This window comes from Protopterus annectens, chromosome 1.part2 (assembly GCF_019279795.1).
Source record: "Protopterus annectens isolate FY-2018-M chromosome 1.part2, PAN1.0, whole genome shotgun sequence".
Lineage (NCBI taxonomy): Eukaryota > Metazoa > Chordata > Ceratodontiformes > Protopteridae > Protopterus > Protopterus annectens.
In genome coordinates this window covers 815,912,724-815,927,900 of record NC_056727.1, presented here as the reverse complement: position 1 = coordinate 815,927,900, position 15,177 = coordinate 815,912,724, and the positions used below count along the sequence as shown (strand labels likewise).

Here is a 15,177-nt window from a genome sequence, read left to right as displayed (position 1 = left end):
GAAATAAACTTCAGAATTACTTCACAGCAGTCTGGAACTGGTTTCTTAGCAATAAATTACAGTGAATATTAAAAAAACCCCTCAGAAATGCTATTTGATATTTTTTAGAAGTTATAAAATACTCATGCTTTCAGTATTGCAGACCCCTTGAGTATGTTGCTACCCTGTGTCAAACATCAAAAATATCTAGGCCTTTTATTCAATTATCAGTTTGGTTTCTAACACACACACGCACACACACACACACACACACACAATCTTTAAAGTTCTTGATCATCTCAAAATATCTCAAAAAATTCAAACTTACTAACTGGTGAAGCTAGTCAAATTATAGTCAGATGTTTACTCCCCAGATTAGAATACATTTTTCCTATTATTGCAGTATACTCCACACAAAATATCATTTTTTAATCTGGAAAACATAAAATACTTAAGATTTATTCACCTGTCGAAAAGCAGTGAACACTTTTTTCCTACACAACAGGAGATTGACTATCATTTGTCAGTAGGGCACCCCTTCTTCTTGAGACCCTTACTTTTCAAACTTTTGCACAAAAGATACTGTACTCCACTGCTTAGTAAAATGACCAGTACAATCCTTCCCTAAATCTTCTGTAATACTGGCAGCATGCAGTTAGAAAGGCCACCTTTTGCTCTGTATACCCGTGAAACTTTTTTTTTATCAAAATTGCTTTTACAAGCAGGAACTATATTCCTGAGATTGTTAGATGAACTTGATAGTGTTAAAATGTTCAAGAAGTCGCACAGTCATCTAGTTAAAGAAAACAAATATTGCTGCTTCAGAGCCCCAGGGTGACCTTCACATATACAGTTGACTATCTACCACTCATTTTGAGTGTTAGCTTTGTTACTGAATATGGACTTTTGCACCTATTCAGATTTTGCTGAATTCATCCTTACTTCTCAGCTAATGTTTTGTTGTATACATGTCTGTTATTTTCTTAGCCTTCTGAAAACTAGATATTATATTGAATTAGAAACTTGGGCTCCACAATACACTTGAATACCTCCCATGTATATTTTAAACAGGTGTATTGCTTCTGTTTTTGATGTTTAGTGTATTTCTGAGGGTCTGCGTTGAATCAGCAAAATTACACTTCTTCGAAACTCAATTTCGCATTCCCATTGTTCCAAAAGTGCATTTATACGAAAATGCACTTTCACGAAAAAAATAGATCAGCAACCCCCCCCCCCAAAAAAAAACAGTAAACACATTTATGCAGAGGCAAGCCCCTCTGCACCCCCACACCCCCACTATTAATGTATTCCATCTCTGAGATCCCCACTACAATGGGGAAAAGAGAATATTCCCTTATCCCCACTGTGCCGCAATCTGCAACAATAATCTCTGTTTTTTTTTTCTTTTCCTGTTTTTTCGCAAAAGTGCATTTTTAAATAAATGCACTTTCGGAAAAACGGGGTCGCGAACTGACATTTCGAAGAAAAGTAATTTTGATGGGTCAAAGTAGACCCATTTCTGACTATGATTATAATTTTGCTACTTGTTATTGCTTATGCATTTTGGATCCTTTATACCATGTCTTTTATACTTCATGTATATATGCAATTTTATAACTTTATATTTTTATTCCATTTCAGCCGTATTGATTTGTGTAATATGTGTTGTGCAACTGCACAGGTTATATATGATGCATTGCCTTTGTGGATTTGTCCACAGTATTTGCTTATTTGTCTAGGCGGTGGCTGAAAAGAATCCTAGGCCCAATCAATTTACCAGGATAGCAAGTGTTAAATGATTCTATATTTGTGTTCTGCTATTGTCACCAGCACAGTCTGTGCTTTAGAAAAACAAATGCTCCTTGGCTTTTCTGTTTGTCACTGTATTTTTAAGTTTTACTTTTCTCCCTGTAGTTGTTTTCCTCATCTTTTGTCATTTTAGGTTTAGACATTCAAGTTATTTTGCTCCTGAGCACTTGCTTAACAATCGAGTTCACTGGTGTAGTTCCAATACAAGGCTGCATAGTTGTTTTCTAGTTTTGTGGCAATACTGTGAAGCAGTTGTTTCCAGTAGCCAACGTTTGCCTTAAGAGATCGTGCTGCCTTGCAGATTTTTTTAAAAGCCTACTGGTGTAGAGACATAGTGGAGTGTATTTTCTATAATTAATACCTTGTCTATCACAGAATTCCTAGAACTGGTTGGCTTTGAAGGGTCAACCACTTATATAGCAAATATCGCAGAGGGTCAAATGTGTATGCAGTCGAACATATGTAATCCTGGCAGATGTGATTGACTCGTATGTTCTCAAAATGATTAAGTTAATTTGGAGATCACAGTACAGTGGGATATGGGAACCTGCCCTTTCCCCACTGCTGTGTTATCTCAGAAATTATATGCAAGTAGCAGGGATAGTGGGGATTTTTCCCCTGCAAAAAATACACTTTGTAGTAGGTTACTTTGTTAGGTTTGGTAATTTGTGTTCCATTGTTTGTAGTTCGATCATTTTGTGTCTAAACATTTGTTTGTTGATTGTATAAAATACTTTTGATAACAAGAGATGGTATTGTTACATGTCACAAGGCAAAAAGCACTGGTTGTGGTTGTAAAATGCAGAATCTTCTCTTATCTTTCATAATTAACAGATAATCTCTGTTGTATATAGGCCCGTAACAACTCCCTTTGGGAGTTAAGACATTCTAAATTTAAGCAGACATCTTCCTGGCTTGTGTTTATTTTCATTTCTGGGTTGCTTACATTTATCTTCTGTTCATGCATTGACATCTGGATATTGTTCATGATCATCCTGCATGTTTCTTTCTTGCTTATGTTTCCCTGTGACATATTCATTATATATGCTAGCCATTTCTGTCTTATTGGTTGTGTACATTTCTTAAACTTTTATCCTCTGTGTTTTAGCTTCTCAGATGTACGTGTCTTCTCCATATGTTGACAGAGTGGCTGTGTTTCTTGCATTTTGCACACACCTTACCTGTTGCTGGATTTACTAAAACATAGTGCTGTACTAAAGCAAATACAATTGTGTTCAGATGATATATGTGACAGCCTGAGTGAAATTTACAGTTTATTTTTCATAAAAACTTTGTAAATAAATTTGGTTGCTGCTTCCAGTAAATTTTGTAGAATGTAAAATGTGAGTTGTTCAGAATATGGAGTTGCTTTCAGTGAAAATGCAGCCAAGATGTCAAAAAAAGTGAAATTGTTTTTTTTTTTTTTTAATATGCACATATTTGCAGTGCTTAAAGTTTAATACTCCTTGAAATCTTACACTAAGTGAAAGAAATTCATTACCTCCCATGGTATAACACTCTGGGAACAGCAAAGTTTACATTCTGAACTGAAGCCAAACAAGGGATGCAGAACCTGGTAGTCTTATGTAAAGAGAAAACAGAGCCCAAGTTGCAATCCATTTTTTTTTGTTGTCAACACATTATCAATTAAGACATAAGCAAACAATATAGTAACAGAAAAGAAAACAAACTGTATTAACATTTTCCACAAGCCCCTACTATGTTTATGCAGTTCAGATCCTTGGTCCTTGTTCAAAATAATTATTTCCGTTGTAATAGCTATTTGTTCACCCAATATTTCTGACAGAGTACTCTGTAGGGAATTTTTAAAATGTGGTAAGTCAGTGCTCTGGAAAACGTATCACTCCTTTCTTCCCCATCACATCTCCAAGATTTGCCATCTACCTGAGGGAAAATTCTTAGAAATCTGCTTACTACCTATGCAAACACTTCTAAACAAAAATCTTAAACCTTCTAGACTTTGTTGCATATTTAGGGAGCCATACATATGTCCTCCATTGTTCATTTGTAAAAAGCCTTTCCAGTATCTCTTCCCAATCTTTTCTAGCCTCCTTTGATTTTTACACTTATCGTGCAATATTTTATATGTCTTACTAATTATGCCCATGTAAATATGTTCTGTTCTAGATTCAGCAAAAAACTCTACCAGTGCAGATTTTCACTTAGGATTTCCCTATCCCTTTCTCTTTGCATATACTTTGATATCAGACCATGGTAGGCAAGGTAGTCTCTATCCTGCAGTACCAACATCTTCTTGGTCTCATGCCACGTTATTACTTTTCTGTCTCTAGTTAATTGCTCCCAGTATCCTGGTTCCTTTACTTCTGCTTGCAGTCATGCTTATTTGCAAAAATTTCCTTTCTGCATTCTCATGTTGGCTTAGTTATTAGAATATTTTCTGCTACTTTATTTTATTATTTTATTTTATTTTACATTTGTTTACTGGAAAAAAAAGTCAGACTGGACACAGGTCCATGTTCAGCGGATGCCTGGGGAGAAAAGCTCCAAACACACAATACAGTTCAAAAGAGACAAAACAGTAACATATAAGGAAACCTAATGATATACATGTAAAGAATACATTTGAGTGCATGTAGGCCTGGGGAGAAAAGCTCCAAACACCAATGCAGTTCCAAGGAGACAAAAAACAGTACCAAATAAGAAAACAGTGTCCTACATGTTAAGAATATATTTGAACATAGCCAAGATCCATAGAAGTATGATTTTTTTATGAATTATTTATGGATATAATATTCTCTATGGTTGTTATTCTCCTTAAGGATCTGCTTCCAAACTCCAGCTTTTTGTTATTTCTTGAAATCTCCCTACCTCATCATCATCCATTTCCACTTTGAATAATAACTAACCTTCTATCTAATTATAATTACAGTTATTAAATAACTAATAACCTTCTGCTTCTCATATATGAGCCTTACATTTTTAGCTCTAAAACATACCTTCAAATCATATCATCCTAAGCCACCTTGTTCTATTGGAATGATTGATGTATCCATCTTAACTCTTGTCCTTTTCCACCCCCAGAATAAATACTTTAATCTCTGTAGTAGTTATTGTCCACAACTTCTCCTCTTATTGATAAAAATATGCCTGACCAATATATAAAACTAAAGAGACAAAAAAACATTTTCACTATTTGTATCGAACTGTCCATATCCATAAACAAGGTATGTTACTATCCAGATCCATAAACAAAAGCTTCCAGTTTCTCATTTTTATTATTTTTTGTTTAGACTCTTCGCACATATCCTTAGCTACTATAACAGAAGCTTTTTTAACCCATAATCATAAATACTTCATTTTAATATGCCCCTATAACATGGGTATTGCTGAACCAATCTGTGTGTGGGTCAGGGGCGGCTCATGCTATAGGACTGCAGCCCCCCCCCCCCCACCTAGAAAGCAAAGCAAAAAGAAAACAAAAAAGTAAAGATGAGAAAACAAAAAAAAAAAAAAAAAAAAAACATTTAAAATCACAAGTCCCGGAACTCTGTGCATGCACTGGGGACTCAGACAGAACTCCAGACTGCCTTTGTCGGCAATCCGGATACAGGTGAATGCATCTCAGCCCTGCAGATGCCCAGGAGTCTGTGCGGTGATGACCGCAGAGAACATAGGAGCTCCGGACTGCTTCATCTGCAGGCAGGTCCAATCAGGAGAGAGGTGAGGTGAGTATTGAGCTCTCGTGGGGCGGGATTTGGATTTCAGTGCACGGGTGGCTTGGATTTTACTGCTCCGTTGGACTGAGCTCCGTTCCGTTTAGTGTGTGTGTCGCGGGTGACTTGGATTTTAGTGCTGCTTTCGACTGGATATTTTACAGCAGGTGAGCTCCGTTTGGTGTGTGTGTGTGTGTGTGTGTGTGTGTGTGTGTGTGTGTGTGTGTGTGTGTGTGTGTGTGTGTGGTGCTTCTCACCTCAAGCTGCAAGTTATTTGGGTACTTTTCCGTTAACGGGGCAGCAGTCGGGACTCGTCACCAAACGTAAATGTTGCCGGAAAATGGTCCCTAAGGTCGATCTTGGCTGGTTTTGGCTGGTTTTCTGTCTGCATGGACTATACCTGCATAGGTGCTCTGGTTTCTACAGCTACAGGAAGCAGATGGATGGATGTATTTATACATTGATTTTTGAACAAATCTAAAATGTAAGAAAAACCTCTCACAAATGAGATGTGGTTGCACTACTTACAGATGAAATGGTAACGTTCTACTTTCAGCAATATTATGAAGCAGGCAATTAATTGCCTTCAAATAATTACATGCAAACAAAGCAAATACAGATCGTATATAATATCATGGTAGTTTATTTTGTTACTGAATTTAGAGATGACCGCTTTCATCTTCTGACACATTTTCCAGCTCTTCTGCCATTTGCAAATGAATGCTTCAGTCTGTTGTCACATTTTTTGTAGCTACAGAAATGGAAAAACTTATCAACAGAGGAAAATGCTCAATGTAAAAATAGTACCTTAATAAATGACCACAATATGACATCCAAAATATGTTAGTAAAGGAAAAGCGCTCATCTGTAACTACAGCTACAGTTTATATTGCCAGATTTGACCAACTGCACAGAATGTGAGGATTAAGCTCCCTTTTTAGCATTTTGAAGTACTGAGATGTGAACAAGCTGACACTGTCAACAACTTACAGATCCTCTTGCTGGCTATTTAAAGAATAATATTTTCAATGGTAAAAATAATGACTGCACTAAAAGATCCATATTCTCTAAAGCCACCCACCCCGCTACTATTGTACTGACAAAAAGGTTAAGTTTCTGTAATTTTTTTCTGTTTTTAATTTGGTGTTCGTTCTGACAGTATTATTAAACTGCTCCTCTTTCCAACCATGTTCTGATTTGTAATGGTGACTTTGTTAACATTTTTAACAGTGTGAGGCATATCTGCCAACCTGCAGTCACTTAAAATGGGGCAAAGGACTTTGAAAAATAAGAATATGTAGTGAAAATGTGAACATCCAATTAGGATAAAATTGGCACAAGCTTTTCCATCTACATTTCGTGGCAACATTTATGTTTGGCGATGACTGTTGCCCCGTTACTGGAAAAGTACCATTATTTGTAGTATGCTTACATTAACGGATTTCTATTAGTGAAATTCTGCTAGCTGAGATGATTATTTTTGTTTTCCAGTTTTTCCTATTTTCCAGAATGTATGGGACTAACAGAAGCTGCACTTTTACAGTATAGTATAGTAATGTTATTTTTGCTTGGGAAGGCTCTCATCAGTTTTAGGATTACTTTTCATGTCTGTTGTCGGGCTGATCTTCCACAGTTTGTAGAATACATCAACACCATATATACATACGTTACCATACTGGAGTGAGAATTGATTGACTGAGCTTGATGGAAAAATACAAACAAGTTGATATGCATCTAATACAAGGGCTATAAAAGTAGTATTTATAAATAATATGGCACTTAATATAATATGCCATCTTAATTTAATTCCTCCATGTTCTTTTCATGTTGTTGGTCTGTCCGCCATTTTTAAAGTACATCGTACCCCTCCACTTGTTGGATTTGCAAGTCTGAACATTCCGCCAATACTTGGCACATCCTGGAGATGTTTTTCTTTTACAAATGCCTCTCCTTGTTTAATTTTCTTTAGTAATTTTCTGTTGTGTGTCAGTCTTGGTCCTTGTTGAATACAATGGTACTATAGTAAAGCTAAAAAAAATGCCTTTGTGTTTTGAATTCCCCTGCTCCACAAGTCTTGAACATATGGGTCTCTGCCCTCCCAACTTCAGCTTTAAATTATGATGGCTCATTGAGGTATATATTCTGATAGAACACTAGAAAATGTTGTGTATCGCATGACATATGCAGATAACTTTTCCAAGCATAATTACATTTAGAGCTATATATTCTATATTTCACAGTCCTTTTCAAACCTGCAGCTAATTCACCACTACAGTAACTTCTCTAGGATTGCAACATCACCGTTGGCCCATATTTTCTCCACTTTTTGATGACTGTCTTCACTGTGTTCCATGGTATATCCAGTGCTGTGGAAATGTTTTTAGACCCTTCTCTTGACTGATACCTTTCTACAGTGAGATCTCTTTGATGCTTTGTAAGCTCTCTGTGAACGATGGCTTTTTCTGTAGCAGGCACCTGAGTAAATGTCAGGAAAATCCTGCTAGGACAGCTGAACTTTATTTGGGGTTAATCAGAGTCTCTTTATTTGATGGCAGGTGTGTACCCAAGAAGTCTGAATGCTATAATTTAAATCAAAAGGTGTTTCAACAAAGTATTAGTTTAAGGGTGTGCACACTTATGCAACCAGCTTAGTGTACATTTTTTATTTTTTTACATTTTTCCCCTAACAGATTTGTTTTCAATCGAATTGTACAGGTTATAGGTCACATTAAAGGTAGGAAAAGTGTGAAATGATTTAACAGGAGTGTGTACACTTTTTATATCCAGTGTGTATGAAATGCCCCAGTTGCTACATGGTGGTGGGTAGAGAATAACGATTGAACCCTGTACTCTTGGTCCCAAGTGGCAAGAGCCTGAATTCCCTACCCACCACCATTTGTAAAAAAATTGCAGATTTTTGCCTTATATTTGTTCTGTTCCTCATAAAATCTATGGTATCTGTATTTTCATTTCTGAACACAGTCAGTAGTGCAGTGGTAGCACTGTTGCCTGACAGATACAGATTTGTCTTGTTTGATTCTTGGCTGGGGTGCTTTCTGTTTGGCATGTGCATGTCCTCACTGTGTTTGTGGGGTTTGCTCTGGTGTCCTCCCATCTTACAAAGACATATGTCTGGAGTGTTTCTTCCTGTGCCTCTGCTGAAAATTGGCTTTTGTTCCAAGTCAGACTTTCCTGGTTAATAAATGTTAAATAAATAAAAATGACAAGCCTTTGAATTTCAGACTTCATATTCTTCAGAAAGTACATGATAACACAAAACCTATTATAGCAATTTTCTAAGTTTATAAGATGGATATTTGAAATTTGTCCCTATTTTTGGGACTATATTTCCCCATTCTTAGCTTCGTCCAGGTTTGTTGTGCCAAGGTTGAGAGCTATGGTGAGAACTGAAATCACTAAATATGTTTGGGGACTGTATTCCCCCATTATTGGCTTTGTTCAGGTGTTTTGTGCTAAGATGTTGACGGCTATGGTGAGAACTGAATTCACTAAATGTTAGCCATTTAAGTTTCAGTCTTCCTCTGTTTCATACAACAGATGGTTTGACATAGTGGTATGTTGCTCTGTTTTGCACAGGGTCCTGGGTTCAATATTTGGCAGTGAAATGTATGGTGGTAACACAGCATTTTATTCTAGCAACTTTCTAACATTATATAAGCAATGTTTAAAATGTGTCCCTGTTTTTTTTGGTGTTTTGCCCCCCCCCCCACACACACCTAAATTTTTGCTTTTTCCAGATTTCTTGTGCTGCAAAATTCAGAGATACAGCTGAGTGTCAAGTAGATTTTACAAGAAGCTGAGAGCTGCAGGGGAACAAAAGTTTAGTGCTGCTTATGCTGAGTCTGCTTGCATTGTTAATAGCACAACAGGTAGTGTACTTGCCTTTTGATGCAGAAGGCTGTGGGTTCTACTCCCACAGTAGGTAGATGCATTGCTGATACTGTACTGTATTGTAAAGGGGTGGATGCTGCAGTCCATTTTGGCGAAGATATCTAGTAACTATGAACCTGTTATCAGTTTGCCATCCATTCCCTGTTGCAATATTAATAGAAATTTGAGTAGACTTTTATGATAGAAATGTTCCGAATTGGGCAGTTTTGTCATTATTGGTGCATGCATTTTGTTTCATTGTTTACTGGAAAAATGTTCAAAACAAATTTAAACCGCCGTCTAATAACTGTACTATATTGTACAAGGAATATACAATCAGGAAGGTGTATCAAAGAGCATGTGTATGTTTCGTGTGCAAGGGACCTACGATTTGAAATCAGCCCAAAGTTGATCTTTATCTGCCACTGGCAAAATGTATTTTTTTGAATGTGGGTTTCAATGCTGTTTCAATGAATGTAAGTTTCAAGGGCAGAGAGGTTTTAATGCTAAGTCTATTTTCATTGTGAGACTGCATTGCTTTATTTAGCAGATATATATTAGGGTTTGTGCTGTAAAATGCAAAATAAAACTTTCAAATGAAATCCAAATCATTGCAGAAGTAAAGCAGTATGCACATTACAGTGTTTATGGTAAATGGGATGAAATAACCAAGGAATGGAACATTGGAATGGCTGCAGGGGGGAGGCTCCATTCGACCATGTTTCGTGAGGGGGGGGGGAGGGCAGCAAACTCGGACAGCCCCGGCTGAACTATACCTCTTAACTGTCCACATTTTTGCAGAATGAATAGATTTTTGCTTCTTATTTTTGGTTTGTTCCTCATAAAATGTGTGGTTTTCTGGCAAATCATTTAGGAATGAAGTAACTAAATAATGACAGACATTGAGTTTCAGATGTTATAACCTTCAGAAAAATGCATGCTAAAGCAAAACCTGTTATTCTGGATACTGTCTTAAGTTTATACAAGAGCAATTTGTACTGTTTGTATGTTCCCCAATATATTTGGCCTTGTCCAGATTTCCTGCATTAAGAGGTTGAGAGGTAAGTGCAAATCGCTTTATAGAATTAGGAATATCCAAACCTCTCAACTGTCCCCAATTTTGGCTCAAAATGTTGCTCTCCTCCTAATAATCCCTCTGCAAAATGGCAATTTTGGAAAAAAACATGGAGGGTTTAGAATTATAAACAACTGTAATGATCAGAGTTATAGATTACTTTTATTTCAGAAATACATGTAGATGCTCTTATTTTGTCAGCTGCTCAAATTAACAGTACTAATATTAAAAAGGTGTCCCTTCTTTGAGAGGTTCCCAGCTGTATTGTGTGGCAATTTTATATTTTTGAATCACATTTTTTATCTGTTTTTCATAAAATTGTGGTTTTCTGGCAAATTAGTGGGAAATCATTGAAGACTGAAGTTAGAAAATAATGGCAGACATTTGAGTTTCAGATTTCATACCCTTCAGAAAATTTATACTAATGCAAGACCTACTACTATTCTATTATCTTTCTAAGTTTATAAGAGCAAAATTTAAAAATTTTCCTTATTTTTGGGCCTGTGCCCCACTTCTATGTATGGCTTTGTCCCGATTTCTTGCTCTGAGGTTGAGAGGTATGAATGTCAGAGTCATCACCGTCAGCCAGAGACATATCAAATTGTGACATACTTGTTGCACCCCACTCCCCATTGTAGTGGCTCTGGATGTGTCCAAGAAAGGCAAGGAGCAGTTATGCAGTGTAAGTGTGCAGAGTATTCCCCCATCCAAGGTAGACCACAAGAATGACCATGCCTTTTCATCTTTCCTTGATTTTGCAAAATGTTCTGGTTTTCTGTCATATTTTTTATACTGTTGATTTATGCTTCTTATTATTCAGAAAATGCATGCTGTCGCAGTGCCCTGTTGCTCTGTGTTTAAGTATGCCTTAATGACCATCAGGTAAGCTTGTCGGAGATTCAAAGATGCATGTAAGCTTTAATAAGCATATTGTTAAAGAATTAGCAACATTGAAAGCCTTTTTGTTGTTGCTATGCAGAGAATATTTACATAACTAGATAACGTATAAGCCTTAGGTATCAAAATGCATATGACAGTATCTGTAATAAAGGATAGGATTACAGTATTTTCAGAAGCTCATTACATTTGTTGGAGACTTGCAGTCGTCTTTGCAAGCTTTACCCGTAAACTAAACAAAATGCCAATCTATCATGTGTGGTCCATAACTTGTGCAGTAATCCTTTAAGCAATTTATCTTGAGCTTGTTTCTTGTCTGCTGTTCATTTTTTACTTTGATCATGTCTTCCCCATGAAACAAGTAGACAGTTGTCAGTCAGCAGGTCTTTTTTGGATAAGAAACATTTTTACAGGTGCGGGTATCACAGAGATTGCCACTTTCAACATCTTACTTGATAATTTTATAAAGCTGAATATAAATTATAATTAGAACTGCAGTGCAAGGAGAAATGGTTTGAGCCGAGTTCTGCTTGTTTTTTTTATACTTGATTTTGACTGGCATTCCAATAATGTATTTAAAAAGTAATTTATTTTTTCATGCCTCACACCCTTTGTGTTTCCATCTAGATATTAAGTAAGTTGTCATGTAGCCAATGCATTGAAATGTTTTTTTCTTCCACGCTTCATTTTGTCTTGATTGGACTCTCATAATGACAGTTTGGCACACAGGGCAGTGTATTTAATTAAAGTTCTAGTTGTTGTGGTTTTGAGCATAGCTCCACCTCTTTCTAGTTTGCCACACCCCTTCCCATTGGCCCCATCCATTCAGCTGTCTCCTGCAGCCCCCCTTTAATTTGAAGTCACCAGCCGCCACTGGTGTGGGTACATAATTTATGGCTATAACATTTGTTTTTATCTTCTTTATTTTTTATCTCAAAAATACTTAAAACAGTTGCAAAATGTTCTACAACACGGAGATGTCCTTTTCTGGTTTTATCAGGTAGCAAGTAATATCATCTGTAAATAAAGCTAACTTTTCTTGATTACCATACCAGTTATATCCTTGAATTTCTGAGTCCCTTATTTTCTTTGTCAGTGGTAGCTGCGGTAGCGTTGTCTCCTCACAGTTAGATGTTGCCTGTTCGATTCTCAGTTAGAGCGTCTTCTGTGTAGCAACATGCGTGAATGGGCGTTTCTTTGTTGAAGGTTGTGCGTTAGGCCCTGCAAGCCAGTACGTAAAAATCTACTGCCAGTCATTAGCGGACCGGAGTTCCGCTGTGGCGACCCCTAACCGAGAAAAGCCGAAAGACACAAACAAACTTGTATTGGGTAATGCAAATGCTTCCAGTGCCCTATTCATAAAATCCGAGCTTACTCTGTTTTAATGCTTTTTCTATCAAGACTCATCAACAACAATGGTATTTCTTACTTTTTTTTTCCTCTAGATTATTATTGTTTTGTTAATGTTGTCAAATGTTTGCCTTCCCTCCACAAAACCATGTTGCTTCATATCTTGGCAGCATATTTGGCATTTTTTAGCTAGTGTGAAGGCTGCCAGCCCAGCTAGCTGGAATTTTGTAAATAATTGGACTGCGCAGTGGTGCAGCGGTAGCATTGTCGCCTCACAGCAAGAGGTTCTCCGGTTTGATTTTTGGCTGGGGTGCCGTCTGTGTGGAGTCTGCATGTCCTCCCTGCATTCATGTGGGTTTCCTTTGGGTGCTCCGGTTTCCTCCCACATCGCAAATACTAGCATCTGGAGCACTCCTCCCCGGGCCTCCACCGAAAATTGGCTTTGTTCCAAGTCAGACTTTCCTGGTTAACAAATGTTAAATAAATAAATAAATTCGATGTCATTTGGGAATAGCAATATGATTTGTATGCTTTTCTTACAAATGTAATAAAACTGTATGTTCTGTGCTGAGTGTCAAGCGTGTAACCACAGTGTACCCTGCTGGAAAAGAGCAGAAATGTCTATAAACTATATGCCTATGCAAACTTATGTTTTGATGGTAAAGGCTGGAACATACAGAGTTTACTTGCAAAACCTCAAGAAAATAAGTGGAAATGGTTTATGATTCTGTTATCCCTGTTTCAGCTCAGAGCAGACAGTGTCTAGAGTTGTAGGCTTTCCTATTGTCTGGAAACAGAAATAATTACAGGTTTCAAAGGCAAAAGTGCGTAACTGTTTTAAGACTTTCATTTCCAGACAAACTTCCATTTTGACACGGGTGCTAAATTTTAAGTTTCCTTTAGCCTGGAAGTTGAAGGCAGAGGTGTCAAAGAATGATGTAATCTGAGATAACCCAACATAAATGTGTAATAGTAATTTAAGAACTCTCCCAAAGAGTGAGTCTGTGCATTTTGTATCTTGTCTTGGATCTGAGCACATCCAGCTTCAGCTCTTCTCATCTGTATTTGCCTTGCTCTGTAAGTAAGACTTGGATCATAGTATCTCTCTTAGAGATGGGAAAATAGGAAGATCAGTCTAGATGTTTTCTGTATTTGTGAGACTGTCCTGCAATATTGTTTTAAAATATTTCCTGTGATTCTGAACTCTGTTGTCACTGTGTTGAGTTACTGAGTATTGTCTTGTGCTTTTATTATTTATTATTAAATATATTTAAACATTTTAATTGTGGCTGGTTTGTTTAGAGATATTTAAGCTCTTAGAGTACTTGCATGTATTTGGTGACACTGTACAGGCCACTCTTAAATAGTCTTGGCCGTGGTCACACTTATCATTTAGATAATAGTCACATTACACAGTAGACCTGTTCACCCTTTAGGAAGGGCCTTATAGTAGCTGATAAAGGTGGTTGGTGGCAGTGCTTTTTACCTTATAGTCTGGGCAGAAGGGGGCATAGCTAGTGAACGTGTGCCAGCCTTTCACATGGGTGTCTGTGTGTTTGTATATAAATCAAATCTCAAAAATGTGTGTGTGTCAGCTACTTTGGCAAGGACACAAAGCACTGATTGGACAGAGAGGGTGCTGGAGGTTTTGGCTTGACCACTTGGCTGAGATGTTAACCCTATAGCTGTGCCAGTGGGGAGTCTTATTGGGGATTTGGAGAGAGAAAGAGAGAGAGGAAGAAACCAGCCCCAGACTGACTGTGATCTCTGAGTGATCTTAAGGGAAATTGTACTTTGCTGTGTATGTACTTGTTATCCTCCCAATGTGCATGTCCCTCACTGGTGAGGATTGAGGCTCCACGATTACTGGGTCAGTGCAGGAGCGTCGCAGCTAGTATAGACACAAACTACTTTTAATCATGATTTAAAATTTAAATGGGTCTGTATGAAACTGGATCTGATTGGTCTTTACCATGTTTGGGTAGTACAGCCACCACAGCCTTTTCCAAGATGTTGGTGCTTTCTTTTCTTTTAAAATACGGTTAAAAAAAATCTTCCAGATTTTAATCACTTTCTTCCCTCCAAACTTCCACAGGAGTACCATCTGTTCCTAGAGACTTTCCTGCAGATTGATTATAGATAACCATTTTATATCATCTCCTCCCGTCTTTAGTAATTGTTGAGCCTCATTTACCTCTAACCTTGGCATAAGTAAGTCTTCTGTAAATATTTTTGTTTGTGCTCTTTCTTGATTTCCACATTTGTCTGCATTATACAATTTTTCATAACATTTCTGAAATATCTCCAATACCTCTACAGGATCTCTGGTTATTTTTCTTGTTATAGACTCCCTAAGTTTGGTAACAAGTCCTTCTACTTTCTGTTGCCTAAGTCATTGTACTGAAAAGTTTGTGCTTTGGAGTTGTTAAAAAAATAGTTGCTTAATAGCATTCTTTCTAAATTCATGCATATTATTCAGAT

General features: G+C 37.2%; 1 protein-coding gene across 1 annotated transcript in view; it reads left to right on the top strand.

Annotated features, from left to right (window-relative positions):
• The window catches only part of LOC122791311 (ADP-dependent glucokinase-like), a 624,051-nt gene that overhangs the window by 441,961 nt on the left and 166,913 nt on the right, over positions 1 to 15,177 (top strand). The window lies entirely within an intron of this gene.